Genomic DNA, 19,170 nt, shown 5'->3' on the forward strand with positions numbered 1-19,170 from the left:
CCGGTTCTGCCGCCGCCGCCGCCGGGGGATGCCCATGCCGGCCGGGTGAGGTCAGCTCCGGGGTGGAGCAGCCCGGTGGTGCAGTGAGGAGGCTGCGAGGGGGGCAAACAAAAGAAAGCCTGAAGCGACCGAGCCGGGAAGCTGCTGCCGGGTGAGTGCGAAGGGTCGCAATAATGACACTGTCAGGGGCTGGCGTTTCCCGCCCCGCCCTGGGGGGAAAGTGGACTGGCAGGTAATCTGATGAGAGATACGAGGGTGTTGAGGAATGCCGAGGCGAGCCAGGAACACTGAGGACTAGTAACCCCCCTTTTTTTGATGAGGAAGCAGGGACGTCGGGCATGTCCCCTCCCCACACAGACTCGCGCTGGGTGGGTTTGTTTGGTATTTCTTTTTAGTATCGAGGTGGAGGACCAGTAACCGTGTTTTAGCTAGTGAGTGGCGGGGGGTCGGGGAAGGACGTGGATCTCGGGAAATAGAGAGGAAGATTCCCTATCTCCACACGCTGCTTTAGAGTATTGGGGTGGAGAGGGGCGTCTGGGAAAGAGGACGTCCTCAGAAACCTCGGGGACCAGCAACTTTTATTTATTGATTGGCATAATGGAGGAGGCTTCTCTCCCACCCCCACTTCCAACCTACACTGGTTTTGTTGAGGTGGAAAGGGGCGTCAGGGAAAGGACAGCCTCAGGAACCTACAGGACCAGTAACCTTGCTGTCAGTGAAAGGGGAAGGAGAGGAACTTGGGCAATGCAGAGCTGGGAGAAGGATCCCCTGCCCGTCGCTGCTTTTGAGTATTGGGGTGGTCTCTGGGAAAGAGAGTAGGCTTAGGACCTGGAGGACTTAGTAACCTGGTTTTGTATGATGTCAGTGAAGAGGAGGGTGAGCGAGGATGGCGAGAGATGTGTGCCCGGCAGGGTGGAGAGGAGCATGCATGCCTTCAGCTTGTGAGCTTTGCAAGCGTGGGGAGTGGAGAGAGATCTAGGAACCCCTAGGAAAATCCTAGGTTGCAGAAGGACCCGTGTGTGGGTGTGGTGTGTGTGTGTGTGTGTGTGTGTGTGTGTGTGTGTGTGTAAAGTTTAGGGCTGGCAATTCCTCAGTTGAGAGGGAAGGCCGTAAGGAAAGGAAGGGGGGATGTGCACGTGTGTGAAAGGAATTTCTAGGGGGCTGGGATGGTGGGTGTGATTCGAGAGTCCGGTAAGACGTGGAAGAGGTGTGGATGTGATATGGCCATCAACAATCATACCCGGGGCTTGCAGAGGAGTGGGTGGCAGAGGTAGGGAGAGTGACAGTGGGGGGGGGGGAGTTAGGAAGAGTGGGTTTCCCCGGAGATATGTTGTGGAAGAGATCTGAGACTGGGTTTGTTGTGGGCATGGAGAGCTAGTGAGGGGGGATGTTAGGAAGAGGGAATTATCCAATCCTCCAACCCCAAAATCTGCTATGGCAGAATATTCTTGCAAAGGCAGCCAGTGTTGGACTAGGACCTGGGAGACCAGGGTACACTCAATCAGGAAACTCACTGGGTGTGTCCTTGGGACCAGTCACTGCCTTTTAGCCTAACCTACCTCACAAGATTGTTGTAGGGATTATATGAAAAGGGGGAGGACAGTGTAGGCCCCCTTGAGCTCCTGGGGAGAAAAAAGGTGGAACATAAATTCAGTAAATAATTAAAACGAATGCAGGACACTAGCAGCAATTGAAGGTTTATTGTGGGCATTGAGAGCGAATAAAAGCGGTCTATAAAAAGGGAGCTTTGCTTATGATTCAGAAAACAGAGGGGAAGGGATATTTGGAAGGGGTGGGGGAGGTGGAGAAGGGTTTCGAAAGCTTGGCAGATGGAAAACAGTCACCTTTTTGTAGGTTCTCAAATTAATTGGTTATTTTCCAAGTGGGGAGGGCGGGATTTATTGGCTGTCTCCCACCTCTAGCACTTGTTGAATAAGAGGTGGTGGTGGTGGGGTTGTGAGATGGCACTAAAGAAGGAAACTGAAGCATTATGGATGGGAACAAATTTAGGGTGTGTGTTTATCTCTTGTGCTGTTTTTGAAAGTGGATCTCAAAAGCGAGAAGGTGAGTGATGATAGTTCTTCTTAAGCTGTTCTTGCAACTTACGGGGCTGGCAAGGGGGAGGGTAAATAGGGGCAGGAGAGTTGTCAAAGGGGCTGAGTCTGAGAATGTGCCCCAGTAACTGCTTATTTTTGGGGTGACAGGGGAAGCATTAAGGGCAAGGAGAGGAAACAGAGACTCCTTTGCTACGTTGTGTTGCTGGCAATTAAGGGGTGGCAGACAGTAAGTGAAGGAAGGAATAGTGCCTGGTTGGCAAGAAACACTGATGAGTCAAGCTGTGAGCAAGTCACAGAAGGGCTGGAGAAGCTGGGTGGGTGGTGTTATCGTGTTACTAGTCCATGCAATGTGAGTAAAGGGGGGGGGGAAGGGGGGCATCTGGCAGGGACCTGTGAAGTGAAAACAAAGGGGTGGCATTCTGTTGCAGAGAGTTGGGTGTGTGTGTGTGTTATTGCATTGAGCTAGCTCAAAGAATGGGTGTGCAAGCAAACTTTTTGGCACCCCTGGGGAAGGTAGGTTGTTGGAAAGGAAGCAGGAGTATCGGGAAGAGGCAGGAAAAAGGGTGTCAGTGGAAGAAAAAGGCCGGGCTGGAGGAGGAAAATATTTGGGTGTGGGACATTGGAGAGCAATGTTTAGCTTTAGGTGCTGCTTGATTGGGATTTTTGCAGTCAAGCCTCCAGAGTGATCTCTGTTGCTGGATGCCTCAGAGCCCTTTAAACTGCCATGAGCCTGTTTTATGATTGTCCTGGCCTTACAGTAATTGGGGATAGCAGGTTGCTGTAACGACAGCGAGAGGGTGTGCAAATTTCCACTGCAGCAATGTGGCCTCTTTTAAGGTTTATGGGATTATTCCATTTACAGAGAGCAAGGTCATCTGAGGTGATGTCTTTTTGGAGTCCTGGGGCAAGTAAAGGGAACACTGTCAAATGTGAAGGTTCCAGGAAACTAGCCAGTGTCCTCAAGGCAGGGATCTGCAAAATCATGGCTTGACTGAATTTCTTTTTTAAATGGAGCAGAGCTTCTGCATTGCCTAATTCTGAAATGCATCACTTTTGGGGAAAGGGTGGGGCTCCTCCTTTAATTACTGCCCACTTGATTTCAAAATTGTGTGTGTGTCATCATTTCAGCAGTATACTGTACATGATATTCTGTACATTTAATGCACCCCAGTGAATCCTGAAAGCTGCTGTTTACCCTCCACAGAGCTGGAATTCCCAGCACCCGTAACAAACTACAGTTCCCAGGATTCTTTGGGAGAAATCATGTTTTTTAGAGTTATAGTGTGGATGTGACCAAAGATCTTATTTAATAATCTTGAAAATGTCGGGGGGGGGGGAGGTTACCCTTTTTATTGTGAAATTGCTTCAAGGTACTTTACAGGATGGGACGCGGGTGACGCTGTGGTCTAAACCACAGAGCCTAGGGCTTGCTGATCAGAAGGTCGGCGGTTTGAATCCCTGCGACGGGGTGAGCTCCCATTGCTTGGTCCCTGCTCCTGCCAACCTAGCAGTTCGGAAGCACGTCAAAGTCAAGTAAATAAATAGGTACTGCTCCGGCGGGAAGGTAAACGGTGTTTCCGTGTGCTGCTCTGGTTTGCCAGAAGCGGCTTAGTCATGCTGGCCACATGACCCGGAAGCTGTCTGTGGACAAACGACTGCTCCCTTGGCCAGTAAAACGAGATGAGCGCCCCAACACCAGAGTTGTCCGCGACTGGACCTAATGGTCAGGGGTCCCTTTACCTTTACTTTACAGGATGTGATTCACAAATGGAATGAAAGCAACAGAAAATAAAATGCTTGTTGTGTTTTAAATGTATCATACTTATGCAGCCTTACTGCTGTGAAATATACTAATACTGTATTCAGCAACTTTGCATGCTGGGACGGAGAAATAAGCTAAGTGAAGAAAGTATACTAGTTCAGGAGCAAAATTCAAGGCGTTGATGTTGCTGGGCGACAAATACCTTCATCCCTGAATATTGGACATCCTGGCTGCTGGACTCCCATGATGTCTGGAGGACTGTTGGTTTCCGAACCCTGGCTTACAGCTTTATGCTGTGGCTCACCCAGTGAAGTTGGATTGGCAGTTGATTGCAAAGTAATTCATCATAAGATACACAATTCAGTTATGGCTTTTTCTGCCACAAGATGCAGCAATGGTCACTTGGCCTAGATGTCTTCAAAGCGAGACAAGTCACATGGCAAGGAGGCAGGAAGATACCTTTCAGTGTCTACTCAGCGAAACCTCTCTCTTCAGATAAGTTATGCCTCTGAAGGGATAACAATGGGCTGTAGTTGCGTGGTAAAGTAAAAGTAAAGGGACCCCTGACCATTAGGTCCAGTTGTGGCCGACTCTGGGGTTGCGGCGCTCATCTCGCTTTATTGGCCGAGGGAGCCGGCGTACAGCTTCTGGGTCATGTGGCCAGCATGACTAAGCCGCTTCTGGCGAACCAAAGCAGCGCACGGAAACGCCATTTACCTTCCTCCCAGAGCGGTACCTATTTATCTACTTGCACTTTGATGTGCTTTCGAACTGCTAGGTTGGCAGGAGCAGGGACCGAGCAACGGGAGCCCACCCCATTGCGGGGATTCGAACCGCCTACCTACTGATCAACAAGCCCTAGGCTCTGTGGTTTAACCCACAGCGCCACCCTTGTGGTGGAGTACCTTATTTACATGCAGAAGGTTCCTGGTTCCAGGCATCTCCAGGTAGGAATGGGAAAGATACCTTCCCGAAATGCTGAAGAACCACCTCCAATCAGGGTAGGCAGTGCTGAGCTAGATAATCCCTTGACTTGGTATAATGTAGGTTTCTCTGTTCCTATGAAACAGTTACTGTCCTCATGCCTTGCTTCTGGAATTCCCGAAAGCATCTGTTTGGCCATTGCTGGAACTTTACTGGTGGTGAAGCCTTCTATTATGTTGTTATTGCTGGAACTTTACTGGTGGTAAAGCCTTCTACAGTGGTGCCCCGCAAGACGAATGCCTCGCAAGACGGAAAACCCACTAGATGAAAGGGTTTTCCGTTTTTGAGTTGCTTCGCAAGACAAATTTCCCTATGGGCTTGCTTCGCAAGACGAAACGTCTTGCTAGTCTTGCGATTTCCCCCCCCGCTCCCCCCCCCTTTTTCTAAGCCGCTAATAGCCTTTTAGCAGCTAAGCCGCTAAGCCTTTAATAGCCGCTAAACCGCTAATAGCGCTAATCGGCTAAGCCGCTAATAGGGTTGCTTCACAAGACGAAAAAAACCGCTAGACGAAGAGAATCGCGGAACGGATTTTTTTCGTCTTGCGAGGCACCACTGTATTATGTTGTTATGTTTGTTGTGGAAGTTGAAACAGAGGCCTTGTAAACACCTGGTGGTGGTGGTTTGGTGTTTTATGAGTAGCCAAAATTGAAAGAGTGATGCCCAAGTCATGCCAGTTATTGCTGAGAGCATTCTCTGGACCAAGAGTGTGTTTGGTTTGAAACCTGTTCCATCCCAAAGGGTTGAGGAAGGGAATTGCAGTGTCTCAAAAATCTGGACACCCAACAGCTTGCAATGCACCAGTTTGCCCCACTGGTTTGTAGGAGGTATGACAATGTCATGGCCACACCTGGAGCTGCCAAGCATACCCTTTGGCCTTAGCGGTAGCTACAAACCAGTTCAGAACTGTAACTAAATATGAAACCTGTGTAAGCGTTGATGCCTGGGGCCCTTCCCACCCCATCCTGGGAACCACCCAGTTGTGAAATTACCAGAGGAGTTCTCTTTGTGGTGAAGACCGTGTTTTCTTTGAGATTTAGGGCTCACCCTGGTGAAGAAGGCTTGACTAGGAAATCCTGAGGTGTTACTCAGTTAAAGTACATTTGTAATTGTTTGCTTTTCCGTCAGTGAACACCTTCAATAAAAAATTACATATGAGTAAATAAATAAATAATGAATTTTTATTTCTACCCCACCCTTCCTGGTTCAAAAACCGGGCTCAGGGCGCCTATCAACAAATTTAAAACACTTAATTGTAAAAGCAGCATAAAATACAGTATAAAAACACGAATACAGTGGTACCTCTGGTTATGTACTTAATTCGTTCCGGAGGTCCGTTCTTAACCTGAAGCACCACTTTAGCTAATGGGGCCTCCCGCTGCCGCACAATTTCTGTTCTCATCCTGAAGCAAAGTTCTTAACCCGAGGTACTATTTCTGGGTTAGCGGAGTCTGTAACCTGAAGCGTATGTAACCCGAGGTACCACTGTAACAATAAAATTAAAAGTTCAGAAATCAGTTTAGGGAAAATCCATAAGCATTAGATAATCCCCAGGGCTAGCTGGCTGAATTAGTCCTACTTGGGCCAGCAAGGAGGCCAGGGGAGAATTAGCTGTGGGGTCTCAGAGCGGGTATACTTCATAAAAGGGGAGGGGGAGGGAAGAGAAGGGAAATAAAAGATCAGGCTGAATTCAAAGTAAAGGCCAGGCAGAATAGCTCTGTCTTAGAGGCCCGACAGAAGGAGGTTAAATCCTGAAGGGCCCTAGTCTCATGGGACAGAGCATTCCACTAGGTCAGAGCCATCACTGAAAAGGCCCTGGCCCTGTGAAGGATAGTTTGACTTCCTTGGGGCCCGGGACCTCTAAACTATGGTTATTCATGGACCTTAAGGACATATCAGGAGAGCCGGTCCCGTAAATACAAGGGCCCTAAGCCACAAATAGGAAAAGCTTCCTTTGTTTTCAGATGCCCTGTCAGGCTTCATCTTAGGCATTTCCAACTTTATGTGCATCTCTTGATACAAGTTTCCCCCCAGCAATATTTGTATTCATTGGGTGCATGTAAGTTCTAGTTGTATTGTGAGACTATAGAGAGGTGATTGCTCTCTGCACTTTTTGCATTCCATGCATTCCAATGTGTGTGTACTTTATTGGCCTTGCAGGCCTAGGGGCCAAATGTGGGCCTCCAGGGATCTCTGTCTAGCTCTTGGGACTCTCCCCAGACCACACACCTCACTGGTCCTGCTATGCATCCTCCTCATGTGCTTTTGCCGGGCTGGAATGTGCCCACAAACTGTGGTAGCACCTTTTGCTTGCCTGAATATGGGCAACAAGAGATAAGTGCGTAGTAGTGCATGGCTGGAATGCTGCATACCTGAATAGTTGCTGCTGTTGCAATGTCTGCTTCTGCCCTGGCCCCCTCCCACCACCAGCATGCATGCAGGAATGTGACCCTCAGGCTAAGACAGGTTGAAAACCAGCCATTGATTTGATTTAGCTGTTTTCTTTTCCTATTCTTAAGGGGCTCATTGGGAGTATGAATGTCACTGAGATGTTTGTATCCTAAAAACAGTTATTACTAATACAGTGGTACCTCGGGTTACATACGCTACAGGTTACATACACTTCAGGTTACAAACTCCGCTAACCCAGAAATATTACCTCAGGTTAAGAACTTTGCTTCAGGATGAGAACAGAAATTGTGCGGTGGCAGCGGGAGGCCCCATTAACTAATGTGGTACCTCAGGTTAAGAACAGTTTCAGGTTAACAACGGACCTCTGGAACAAATTAAGTTCTTAACCCGAGGTACCACTGTACCGGGATGGTTTTTGGATGAGATGCGCCTTGTGTGTTGAAAGTGGGGAGTGGCTGTGTAGGGATAGCGGCCTTTGGGTTCCTTAGTCAAGTATTTTGGGTTGGACATAAAACCTAGCCACACTCAGCGTGCCTTAGTAAACTGTGTGCTTCTTTTTCAGGAATTAGCTCCCATGGCGCTTGGGAAAAGCCTCCCTTCAGCACCCGCCCAGAACTCGACCCTCGGAGGCAGCCTCTATCTTCAGTACAAAGGCCTGAAGTGCAGATAGCAGTATACCCGGGCACAGAGCGGCAGCCTGCATCCCATTCTTCCAAGGGCTCCACTGGTGACGATGTACTTGGTAATGCAATATTAGTATTACTATTATTTTGAAATGCAAAAAGCAACGGTGGTGGTGGTGGGGGAATGCCTGGTCTGCAGCCAAATGGAAAAAGCCTCCAGGCGAAAGGGTGAAGCCAGAAGAAGGGGAAACAATGTTCTTGCATCTCATTACTGCTTAGGCATGACTTGAATTGGAATAGGAGAACTGAGTGCCCTTCCTTGTGTAACAGCTTCCAAGCCCAGGCATGGAAAAGGGGATTGATGCAGTTTCCGTTCCTTTGTATTTCCCATGCCTTGAGGCCCCCAGCATTCCTGTCCATTTGTTTGTGTAGCGTTTCAAGTTTTCTCCTCCAGGAAGTTGGGGCCTGCCTGCTTTCAAGCCTCCTGGGTGTGAAGTTTGGTCCTCCAAGTGCTGCTGCCTGTTGGGGTTTTCCAGGTCCAGAACATCTCAGGCCCATGGGGCTAATGCAGCCCCCAGGACTCTCCCTACTCCACACTGCCTCTTCTCAGACCACACCCACTTTGCATCCTTTCTTGAGTATTTTTGCCTGGCTGGAATACGTCCCTGAACTCTGATCGTGCCTCTTAGTGGCCTGAATGGAGGAAATATAGGGTTGTGTGAGTGTTTGTAGAAAAGATTCACATTTGTCACCCCACTCACTTTCGCCTCTGGCCCAGAACACCATGGGCTGTGGCCTCTGGAAGGTTGACCAGAAGGGAATGAGGCCATTGGGCTGACAAAATGTTCATCACTGTTGAGCTTGTGGGAGTTGTGGTCTGGTTCTTTGGTGGCCTATATGTGTCCCTCCCAGGAGAGGCAAGGTGCAGAGATGGTCTTTCTAGGGCTCTGCCGCGGCTCTGTTTCTTCATTTCAGCCTAACCCAACCCCCTCTCCAAAAACAATCCTGTCTTTCTGTTTCCCCCCCAGCCACAACCAGAGTCTCCCCATGGGATGTCCCAGCCCTTGCATTTTAGAAGTAATGGAGTCATTATTCAATTAAAATGTTGACTTTAATTAACCAATTACAGCTTTCTTCCACCAACAGCCCCTAATGGATATCCTAGTACTGTAATAAAATGCTGTACAGTGTTTCGTTTTGACAGCAGGATTCTGGCTTTGTGTGGTGTTAATGCTTGAAAAGCAGGCAAATAGATTACTCATTTACTTATTTATTACCCACCCTTCACCTCTAGAACATTAAAACATAATATTAAAAACAATTAAAAACAATTTACAATCATAAAAATAGAAGTGACTGAGCTAATCATAACTTTGGAGTTCATGTGAAACTGTATTTGGTCCTTGCAAGGAGAGATTTCTGCCGGGGAGCCACACAGACTCTCGCTCTCTCTCTTTTTTTGTGTGTGTGTTGCTGCTGTTAAACTACATTGGAGATTTAAACAGCCAAATGTTCCCTGTGGCTAAGAAGCTTTGCCCTCCCTTTCTTTGTTAATTACTGCGTATGATTAACATCTAATGGAAGACAGATTTTGTTAGAAAAATGAAGTCATTTGATGCCTCTTCCTCTTATCTGCCCCACCCAGTTCCTTGCTCAGTTTTTGAATGCATGTTGAGATAAGGATCCAATGTTGTGGATCTGCATTTGGGGTTGCTACCTTCCCTCCCCATATCAGCATGCCCTCCTTGAAACCCTGGTCTATGGAGGAGGATCATGGGAAATGTTCTAGGAGAGGGGGGAACCCTCTTTAGCCCAAGGGCTGCCTTCCTTTGGGGGGAAACCATGCAGGACCCGTGTGCCAATAATGGTGTGTGGGCCATAAACGAGAGTGGTTGGAATACTAAAAGTAAATGTTGCCTTATATACAGTTTTTACATACATTTCCTTCTGCCCCATCCAGGCATTTTCAGGGTTCAAAGGCGCATTCTCTCTCTCTCTTTTAATATAATTTTTTATTAGTTTTTTAACATATCATTTTCAACAGTAATTAAACATACTTTTACATATTATTCAATTTTTTTTTACTTCCATCAGTCCTGTCTGAAAATTTTCCAATTTAATCTCTTAGTATGCGTTTATTATTTTCCCTATTACATTTCAAACTCATAACCAATATCTCTATCTTTTCCTACTTTGTAACACTTTGTATATTTCTCCTTACAAAACTTCTTGTAGTCCTACTAGCGTAATTTGTTGATTACAGTTGCTCTTCAAATAATTCATATACTTTTTCCAATCTTCTGTAAATCTCTGGTCCGACAGGTTTCAAATCCTTCCTGTCATTTTGTCCAATTCTGCATAGTCCATTAATTTCGTCTGCCATTCTTCTTTCGTCGGAAGTTCTTCTTGCTTCCATTTTTGGGCTAACAATACTCTTGCCGCTGTTGTTGCATATAAGAACAGTTTGACATCTTGTCTATTAATGTCTTGGCCTATAATACCAAGTAAAAATGCTTCTGGTTTTTTAAAAAATGTATATTTCAACATCTTTTTCATCTCATTATATATAATTTCCCAGAAGTTCTTTACTTTCTTACATTCCCGCCACATTTCCAACATTTATTATTTGTCTTATACATTTTAGCTAACTTCACTGGTGTAATATACCATCTATACATCATTTTCATAATATTCTCTTTCAAAGCATTACAGGCTGTAAATTTTATCCTTTCATTCCACAACCTTTCCCATTCTATAAACTATATATTATATCCAAAGTCTTTTGCCCAGTGTATCATTAGCGATTTCACTTCCCCATCTTTCGAATGCCATTCCGACAGTATTTTATACATTTTAGACATTATTTTACATTCATTGTTTAATATTTCTATTTCAAATTTTGATTTTTTATCATCAAATCCTTTTCCCTTTAAATCCTCTTTATACATTTCATTGACTTGGCAGTAGTGCAACCAATCATTTACATATTCTTTAACCTCAAAGGCGCATTCTCCGCAGGCAAAAGCACTTGAGTATGCAAAGCAGGGGTGGCTTGGTTTGGCACAGGGAGAGTCCATGCTGGGAGGGGTGGCTTAGAACTCCTTTTTCTCCCTTGCTATCTGGGTAAAAGTGGTGACTTTAATGTCACAATTGCTGGAGTTTAGAACACTTGTCAAATCTGCATTCTAGAATGCCCAGCTTCTGAGAAAATTGGATATGGGTAGGCAAGCATAAATCTTCCAGCATTTAAATATTATTTTCTTAGCTAACCATCTAATTCAAGGCAAGCATCTCCCTAGGCAATTGACAAGCAAGCTTTTAATATTCTGTCAAATGCCTGGAGGAAGATGAAAGTCTTAACCTGGCAGCAGAAAGATGTCTGGGTCAGCACCAGGCGGGCCTCACTTGGGAGAACATTCCACAGCTGTTGGGAGGGTGGGTGCCAACCAAAAAGTGGCTCTCCCTTTTTGCAAACCTCAAAGCCTGGTCAGTGATTTGTGGAGATATGCCTGTGAAGATGCGAGCAGGGTGGTGAGAAAGTTTTTAGTTTTGTTTTACTGATGCAGCTGGTCATCTTGAGAGATGCCCATCAGGAGAGGAGGGATTCCACCCCCCCCTCAAAAAACACATTGTGCAGTGGTGTATGACCTGAATGGCTTGCTGCAGATAACGTGGGTTGATTGTACTAGATGCTTTTTGCTTGATCCACATACTTTTCTTCTTGCTGGAAGGGTTGTTGTTACTTTCAGGTCTTCCTTGCAGTCTTCCCATTGGGGCATCTGGCTCGTCACTGTGAGAACAGGATCAGGCTGCTGGACTAGGTGGGCTGTTGGCCTGATCCAGCAGGGCTCTTCTTGCATCCTTACGTTCCTCTGTTTACCCCTCCTTCCATCTCTTGTGCCCCTTCCACTGCTCCTTTCCCCTGAATTGAGTTTTAAGATTGTCAGCTCCTTGGGGCAGGGATCTGTACTCTTGCACACTTGTCAAATGCCACAGCCCATGGATGCTGTACAGGAGATAAACAGTTGTTATTTGGAGCACCCTACGGGAAGCTGCTTCTACAGAGTCAGACCACTGGCTCATGTAGCTCAGTATTACCTACACTGACTGGTAGCATCTCCTTAAGATTTCAGATGGGGAGCTTTTTCTCGGGCCTTCCTTGAAATGCTGCTGGGGCTTGAACCAGGGACCTTCTGCATGCAAAGCAGATGCTCTGATGCTGAGCTGCGTTCTCTAGTTCCTTCGCTTCACCAGTTGCGTCAAACTGCCTTAATCGCAAACCATTTCTGGCTTGGTGCAGAGAAGCAGCGTCTGAACATGATGGTTTTCATCAGCTCCATCCCTCTGCTGCAGCTCCATCCATAAACACCTTGTACCCTCCTCTGCCTATCTCTCTTGTCCTTGAATACACCTGTGTTCAGTCCCCTACTAAAATGCAAACGCTGGTCTTGGACAGGAAGCTTGTAGGACGTGGTGACTTTGCACTTCTATAATTCATAAGGAGGCACTGCCTACCTGGCTAGCTGTCGTCTTGCGTCACTCTCCAAATCTGCCCTGCTCTTGTGCAGCCTGCTTTCATGCTACATCCCCACTGCTGCTTCAGCACATCTCCTGCATCTTCCCAGGAAGCAGTGGAATCACACACACGTGCTAGAGCTGCAGTGTGCGGGGCTCCCTAGAAAGGGGGATTAATTGTTAAACCATAGCTGTCAACTTTCAGATTTGAAAATAAGGGATCAGCAGCCTCGAAAATAAGGGATCAGCAGCATAAGTGTCAACTTTCGGATTTGAAAATAAAGGATCAGCAGCCTTACCTGTCCCGGGAACAGTCTACGGGATATCGAACAATCCGGCATAGCAGCGGGAAACGGCGCTGAAATAAGGGAATTTCCCCGCAAAAAACGGGAAGGTTGGCAGCTATGTGTTAAACCATGCTCAGAATTGTAGCTCTGTGAGGGCAGTAGGGGGTCTCCTAATCACTCTCAGACCCCAGAATTCCTTGAATGGGAAGAAAGCTGTTCTAAAGTGACATGATAGTGCTTTAAATGTATGGTACCATTGAGGGTGGCGCTGTGGGTTAAACCACAGAGCCTAGGACATGCCGATCAGAAGGTCGGCGGTTCGAATCCCCATAACAGGGTGAGCTCCCGTTGCTCGGTCCCTGCTCCTGCCAACCTAGCAGTTCGAAAGCACGTCAAAGTGCAAGTAGATAAATAGCGGGAAGGTAAACGGCATTCCCGTGCACTGCTCTGGTTCGCCAGAAGCAGCTTAGTCATGGTGGCCACATGACCTGGAAGCTGTATGCCGGCTCCCTCGGCCTATAGAGCAAGATAAATGCCACAACCCCAGAGTCGGTCACAACTGGACGTAATGGTCAGGCGTCCCTTTACCTTTACCTTACCTTTACCATTACCATTACCATTGAGGTCCCTCCTTTCCTTCCATTGTATATCAGGGTCCCCAGCCAGAGTCAGGAGTTTAAATTAGTTAAATTGGACTACGGTAATGCGCTGTCTGCAGGGCTGCCCTTGAAGATGGGGGGCGGGGGCCTCCCGCCAGTGCAGAATGCACCTGCTAGACTGGAAAGTGGGGCATTCTGATGGGACCATGTGCCGCCATCCTGAAAGTGAACTAAGGATCTCAATTCAGGGTGTTAATACTACTCATTTCTTTATTTAGAATACTTATCTGCCACTTAGTGTCACTAAGTGTATAAACTGTGTACAAGAAACATGATGCAGAAAAGGTAAAAAATCAGTCAAAACTATAAAATCAAGGTTAAACTAAAATTCCTGTGGAATATACTAGCAAATTGCAATGGTTCTTAACTTTTTTTGGGGGGGGGTGTTGTCTGAGGAAAGCTTTCAACCCTCTTCCCAGAAGAATGCACATAAACACATACACAATAAATTTTCCATCAGTGCAATTATATTCCATTGGTAAAATAATCTCTGTTTTCTTTTCTTTTTTCTTTTTTGCTCCCAGTTCACAGACCACCTAAAGGTCCATGGACCAAAGGTCAAGATATAAAGCTCTAAATGGCTTGGCACTCAAGTGCCTAAAAGGGCACCCAACCATTGGCAGGTGGAGGCCTTGTTCTTGGTACCATCACTGGGGGCTGCTAGATTGGCATTGACCCATGATTGACTTCTCAGTGGTGGCTCCCCATTTGTGGAATGCCCTCCTTTGTGAGGTGCACCTGTCTCCCTCTGTATTGACTCTTGGGAGAAATTTTAAAACATTCCTGATTTTGATGGCTGAAAGGTATGGCAACCCTAAGGCCAATGGTTCGAGATAATGTTTAAAAACTATTTTCAGGTTATTTTTTAATGTGTTATCATTGCTGTGTCTGCTACCCTGGACTCCTTTGGGAGGAAGGGTGGGAAATATGAGTTGTTTGCAGAGGAGGGCAACCGAGATGATTTAGGGTCAGGAAACTAAGCCTTATGAGAGATGGTTGAAGGAGTTGGGTATGTTTAGCCTAGAAATGAGGAGACCGAGAGGAGACATGATAGCCATCTTCAAATATCTAAAGGGTGTCACGTGGAAGATGGAGCAAGCTTGTTTTCTCCTGCTCTGGAGGGTAGGATCCAAACCTATGGCTTCAAGTGACAAGGAAATAGATTTTAACTAAATATCAGGAAGAACGTTCTGACAGTAAGAGCTGTTCATCAGTGGAACAGACTCCCATGAGAGGTGATGGACTCTCCTTCATTGGAGGTGTTTAAGCAGAGGTTGGATGGCCATCTGTCATGTATGGTCTAGTTGAGATTCCCGCATTGCAGGGAGTTGGACTAAATGATCCCTGGAGTCTCTTCCAACTCTACAATTCCATGTTTCCATGATTCCATGAGTAGACGGGCCATTGGCCTGATCCAGCAGGGATCTTACATTCTTATGACAGAGCAACAGGAGCTCACCCCGTTGCAGGGATTCAAACCGCCGACCTTCTGATCAGCAAAACCAAGAGGCTCAGTGGTTTAGACCACAGCACCATCCACATCCCACAGCTCTGTCCCAGCTCCTGCCAACCTAGCAGTTCGAAAGCACACCAGTGCAAGTAGATAAACAGGCACTGCTGCAGCGGGAAGGTAAACAGTGTTTCCATCACGGTGTTCTGTTGCGCCAAAAGCGGTTTAGTCACGCTGGCCACATGACCCAGAAAGCTGTCTGTGGACAAACGCCACTTCCCTCAGCCTGAAGCGAGATGAGCGCCGCAACCCCATAGTCGCCTTTGACTGGGCTTAACTGTCCAGGAGTCCTTTACCTTTACCTTATATTCTTATGATTTTCTCGCTGTTGTAACAATGGTATGTAAACAATGGTTATAATAATGGCCTCCCATCCCAAATTTGAACCCAAAAATCTCAACCCATTTCTATGCTGTTGTATGTGAGCCTTTGGGACACCTCCTCCTGTATTTTCCCTCAAAACGATTGCAAGAAGATTGGGAATTTGCCTTAGCTGTGGTACTTCCACATGCACCCATTGTTTTACATCTTTTCTTTGAGCTCTCTTGTTGCTAAGAGAAGTTTTCCTCAAAAGAGAGCTAGCATTGCAGAGTTCTTTTCTAAAGTTACACCCACCCACCCTCTCTATCTGTTTGTAACTGCCCTAGTTTTTGAGGCTGAGAGTTTTTCATTGGCCTCCTTCCTCTGCCGGGACAGAAGCAGCTTTGTGCGCACCCCCCCCTTTTTTTTTTAGGATTTCAGGTGGTGCTTTTGAGAAGTTCGCTGGGGACATGCCTGCTAGAAAAGCAGCGTTCCTGTTAGCTTCCCGCCTGTAGCAATATTATATTGCATAATAATGATTAAAAAGGCTGGATATTGAAGCAGTCAAGACCTGTAGATCCCCACCCCTTCAGTTTTCCTGTCTTAAAAACACAAGCATGGGGAAGAGACTATGTCTGAGACGCCCTTTCCTTTGTGTTTTCAGACAACAGGAGCTAACTTTCTGGAAGGGGAGGCAGGTAGAATAATATTGCTAGAGAACAAGTCTTCTGTATTTGTGGAAGTCGGGTGATCGAAGATGATTGATTAATACTGTAGTCTGTATGAAATTCCAGGGGGGGGGGGAATGCGTGAAGATTTTAGAACCTGTGGCCACTTGAAAGTACCGTAATACAGGAAATTTTTTTTTGCTGAAAAGGACAGCTAAGTCTTGTGTTTGTCTAGACTGGTTGTGAAATGTCCCAACTTAGAATAGCATTATGAGGACAATGGTTTAAGTTTCTTTTTTCTGTGAATATACTTTTGTATTGTACTATTTGGCAATTTTTTTATGGTTACCCCCCTCCTTAGCTGTAGCCTGCATTTGGTTGCCTCATAAACTTGATTGATTACAGTGGTACCTCGGGTTAAGTACTAATTCGTTCTGGAGGTCCGTTCTTAACCTGAAACTGTTCTTAACCTGAAGCACCACTTTAGCTAAGGGGCCTCCTGCTGCTGCCGTGCCGCCGGAGCACGATTACTGTTCTCATCCTGAAGCAAAGTTCTTAACCTGAAGCACTATTTCTGGGTTAGTGGAGTCTGTAACGTGAAGCGTATGTAACCTGAAGCATATGTAACCCGAGGTACCACTCTAAATATTTCTGTTGGGTGTCAAAGTTTTAAGATTTTAGGCCCCTGAGGGAGGTGGGGAGGACAAGTAACCCAGCTATTAAATTTAAACAAGGGATTATTTATGTATTTCATAAAAATTTGCTTGATTGTAAAGACAACCTCAAAGTGTTTGTCTGTAAAAACAGTTGTTTAAAACCTTCAATAAGCTAAAAATGGATTAAAATGCATATCAACATGCTACAGGTCTGGGCAGGCTTGCCTAAACCAAAGTGTTTTTTAGTGGGCAAGGAAAAGAGTACAATGAAGGAACCTGCCTGATGTCAATTGGCAGGGAGTTCCAAAGTGTGAGTGCTGCCACAATGAAAGATTTTAGAAGTCCAGATGTCCGGAATCAAATGTTTCAGAGGCTAAATGAGATTACATCAAAAACAAGAAGAAAAAGTATGTGGCATATCTGGGCCTTCCTTGGATAGAAACGGTGACTGGAATAGACTTTTACATAACTTCTTGGCTGTATTAAAACAAGAGACATATTAATGACTCTCTTGACCTTGAGAATCTGAAGATGCTATATTAAGGAATATGTGGAGGTGTGAGAGGAAATTGATTGCAAATAGGCTAGGAAATGCTTTGCTGCCGGCTCTTCAGATGGTGGTACAAAATATTGAATGCTGTCCTATCTTTAAATATTGCTGGCTTTTACAGAAGCCTAAAAACAATTGCAAGGCACCATGTTTCCTGATTTTAGTTTCTGTGGATAGGCTTCTCAATGCCAGTACCCATTTTATTTAAACCAGGGGTCAGCAAACTTTTTCAGCAGGGGGCCGGTCCACTGTCTCTCAGACCGGACTATATCAGGGGCCGGACTATATTTTGAAAAAAATAATGAACGAATTCCTATGCCCCACAAGTAACCCAGAGATGCATTTTAAATTAAAGCACACATTATAGAAAACGGATATTACAGTGGTTAATATTTTGCACTTACGTATTTGCTGTGTATTTCTAGCCACTTGTGACTTTCTGTTTCCCCCTAGAACACAGCTTCATGTGCAGCGAATGCATCTGCCATAGGCAGTGATACCCATAGTTGATATCCTTATATCTACAACTGATATCAGGCTATTTTTCGGCACCTGTTAAAAATATTTATGTTTAGGCAAGCCTACCTAGATATTTAGAAAGTTGATGTGAGCTTTCCTATGTTTTTAGTATGTTGTTATTTTAATTTTCTGAAGTCTTTAAATTATTGTTGTTAAAGTTTCTTATTGATAATTTTATCATACTACCTTTTTCTTGCAAACTGCCTTGAGGTTTTCTTTTTATAATCAAGCGGTATGTAATTTTTATGAAATAACAGACTACTATATCCACCATCGTTGCTTTTGTATTCAGGCTGTAGTGTGGATTAGAATCCCAAAATCCTTCCCATACATGTTCTGTGTGGGGAAGGGCCATAGCTCAGTGCTAGACCATCTGCCTTGCATGCTAAAGGTCCCATGTTTTAATTCCCAGTATTTCCAAGTAACACTGGGGGAGGCCCTACTAGAAACCCCCAAAAGCCGCTGCTTGTCAGTGCAGACAACACTGAGCTATGTGGATCGATGGCCTGCCTTGCTGTAAGGCAGCTTTCTGTATTCTTATGAAACAGTGGTACAAATTCCTCACCACTTTTGGCTATAACAAGGTGGTTATAGACATCCATTCCATACTTGAGAATAAATCCCTTGAAGCTCAGCAGGGTGCTTTTGAGTAGGCATTTATCAGGACTGCACTGTAGAAGCTTGTTTGGGATAACTAGTCTTGAGTTAAAGTATCTTCAGTGCATGTTTTCTGAGGAAGCAAGACCTTGTCTTCTTCCACCCCCACCCCCCCTTGGGTTTAATTAATAAAAGGTTTTGCAGATTTCCTGTCCTCATAGCTCCTTTGGCTGCAGAGGGAATTCACTGGGGTCCACTCATGGGCTTTGCCAAGGAACAGGAGATAGATGATGGCGCAGCTTCTGTTAATATTTCTAGAGGGGTATATCAGGTGTGGTTTTCAAGCAGCATTTGGCATTTGTATGCTATGCTGCTTGGACCTGTGATCACTTTTTCTGGGCTCTTTGTACTCTAAAGTATCCCCCACCCCAAAAAAATAAAAAAATAAAAAGAAAGAAAGAAAGAAAGAAAAAGAAAGATGTTTGTATTTGTTCCATCTTTCTGTCTCTTTTGCTCCGCCATCACGTTAATGAACTGCAGTTGCCAGGGTGAGCCAGCAGAAATGAGAACTCTTTGCCATCCAGTTGTCATCTCAAATCTAGCAAAACAACATCACACAAGCCATGCAGTGCCTCTATGTCAGAGGGCTGGAGATGTGGAGGCTTTTTTGCTGGAGGAGGAAAATTTTGCTGGATCCACATCCATCCCTTAACTTGTTGTCATACCTGGAGGCCCTGCCTGTAGTAATTATTCAGCTCATCCCCACACCCCTTTTTCAGCAATGCTAGCTTCTGAGGCTGATGGACTGTGCTGGGTGAAATGAATTTCTGTATGATTGCTCAAAAAGCAAGACACCCAATATATCCTGGCCATTGCATGATAATTGTCAGACAGGAAAATCTTCGCCAAATGAAACAAATCCAGCATTGACGCTTTTTAGAACTAAAACTGTTTGTAGACCCAAGTTGCACATCAGGCAAGAAGTGTCTTTTGGCACACACTTTCTTGAGCTTTCTGTTTTAAGCATTTGTAGCCCATTTCAAGAATAATAATAATAATAATAATAACAGTCAC

At 45.5% G+C, this 19,170-nt stretch overlaps 1 protein-coding gene across 3 annotated transcripts in view; it reads left to right on the top strand.

Annotated features, from left to right (window-relative positions):
- Positions 1-8: 8 nt before the first annotated feature.
- Positions 9-19,170, top strand: part of LRRC8A (leucine rich repeat containing 8 VRAC subunit A) — a 40,149-nt gene continuing 20,987 nt past the window's right edge. The window contains exons 1-2 of one of the 3 annotated variants that reach the window (XM_028716095.2): positions 9-151; positions 7,775-7,954. The gene's annotated coding sequence lies outside the window, so the exon portion shown is untranslated. Of the gene's footprint in view, positions 233-1,868; positions 2,065-7,774; positions 7,955-19,170 lie in introns of those variants that run through there. The other 2 variants (XM_077922373.1, XM_028716096.2) reach the window with 2 other exon arrangements.

Source organism: Podarcis muralis, chromosome Z (genome assembly GCF_964188315.1).
Source record: "Podarcis muralis chromosome Z, rPodMur119.hap1.1, whole genome shotgun sequence".
NCBI classification, from domain to species: Eukaryota; Metazoa; Chordata; class Lepidosauria; order Squamata; family Lacertidae; genus Podarcis; species Podarcis muralis.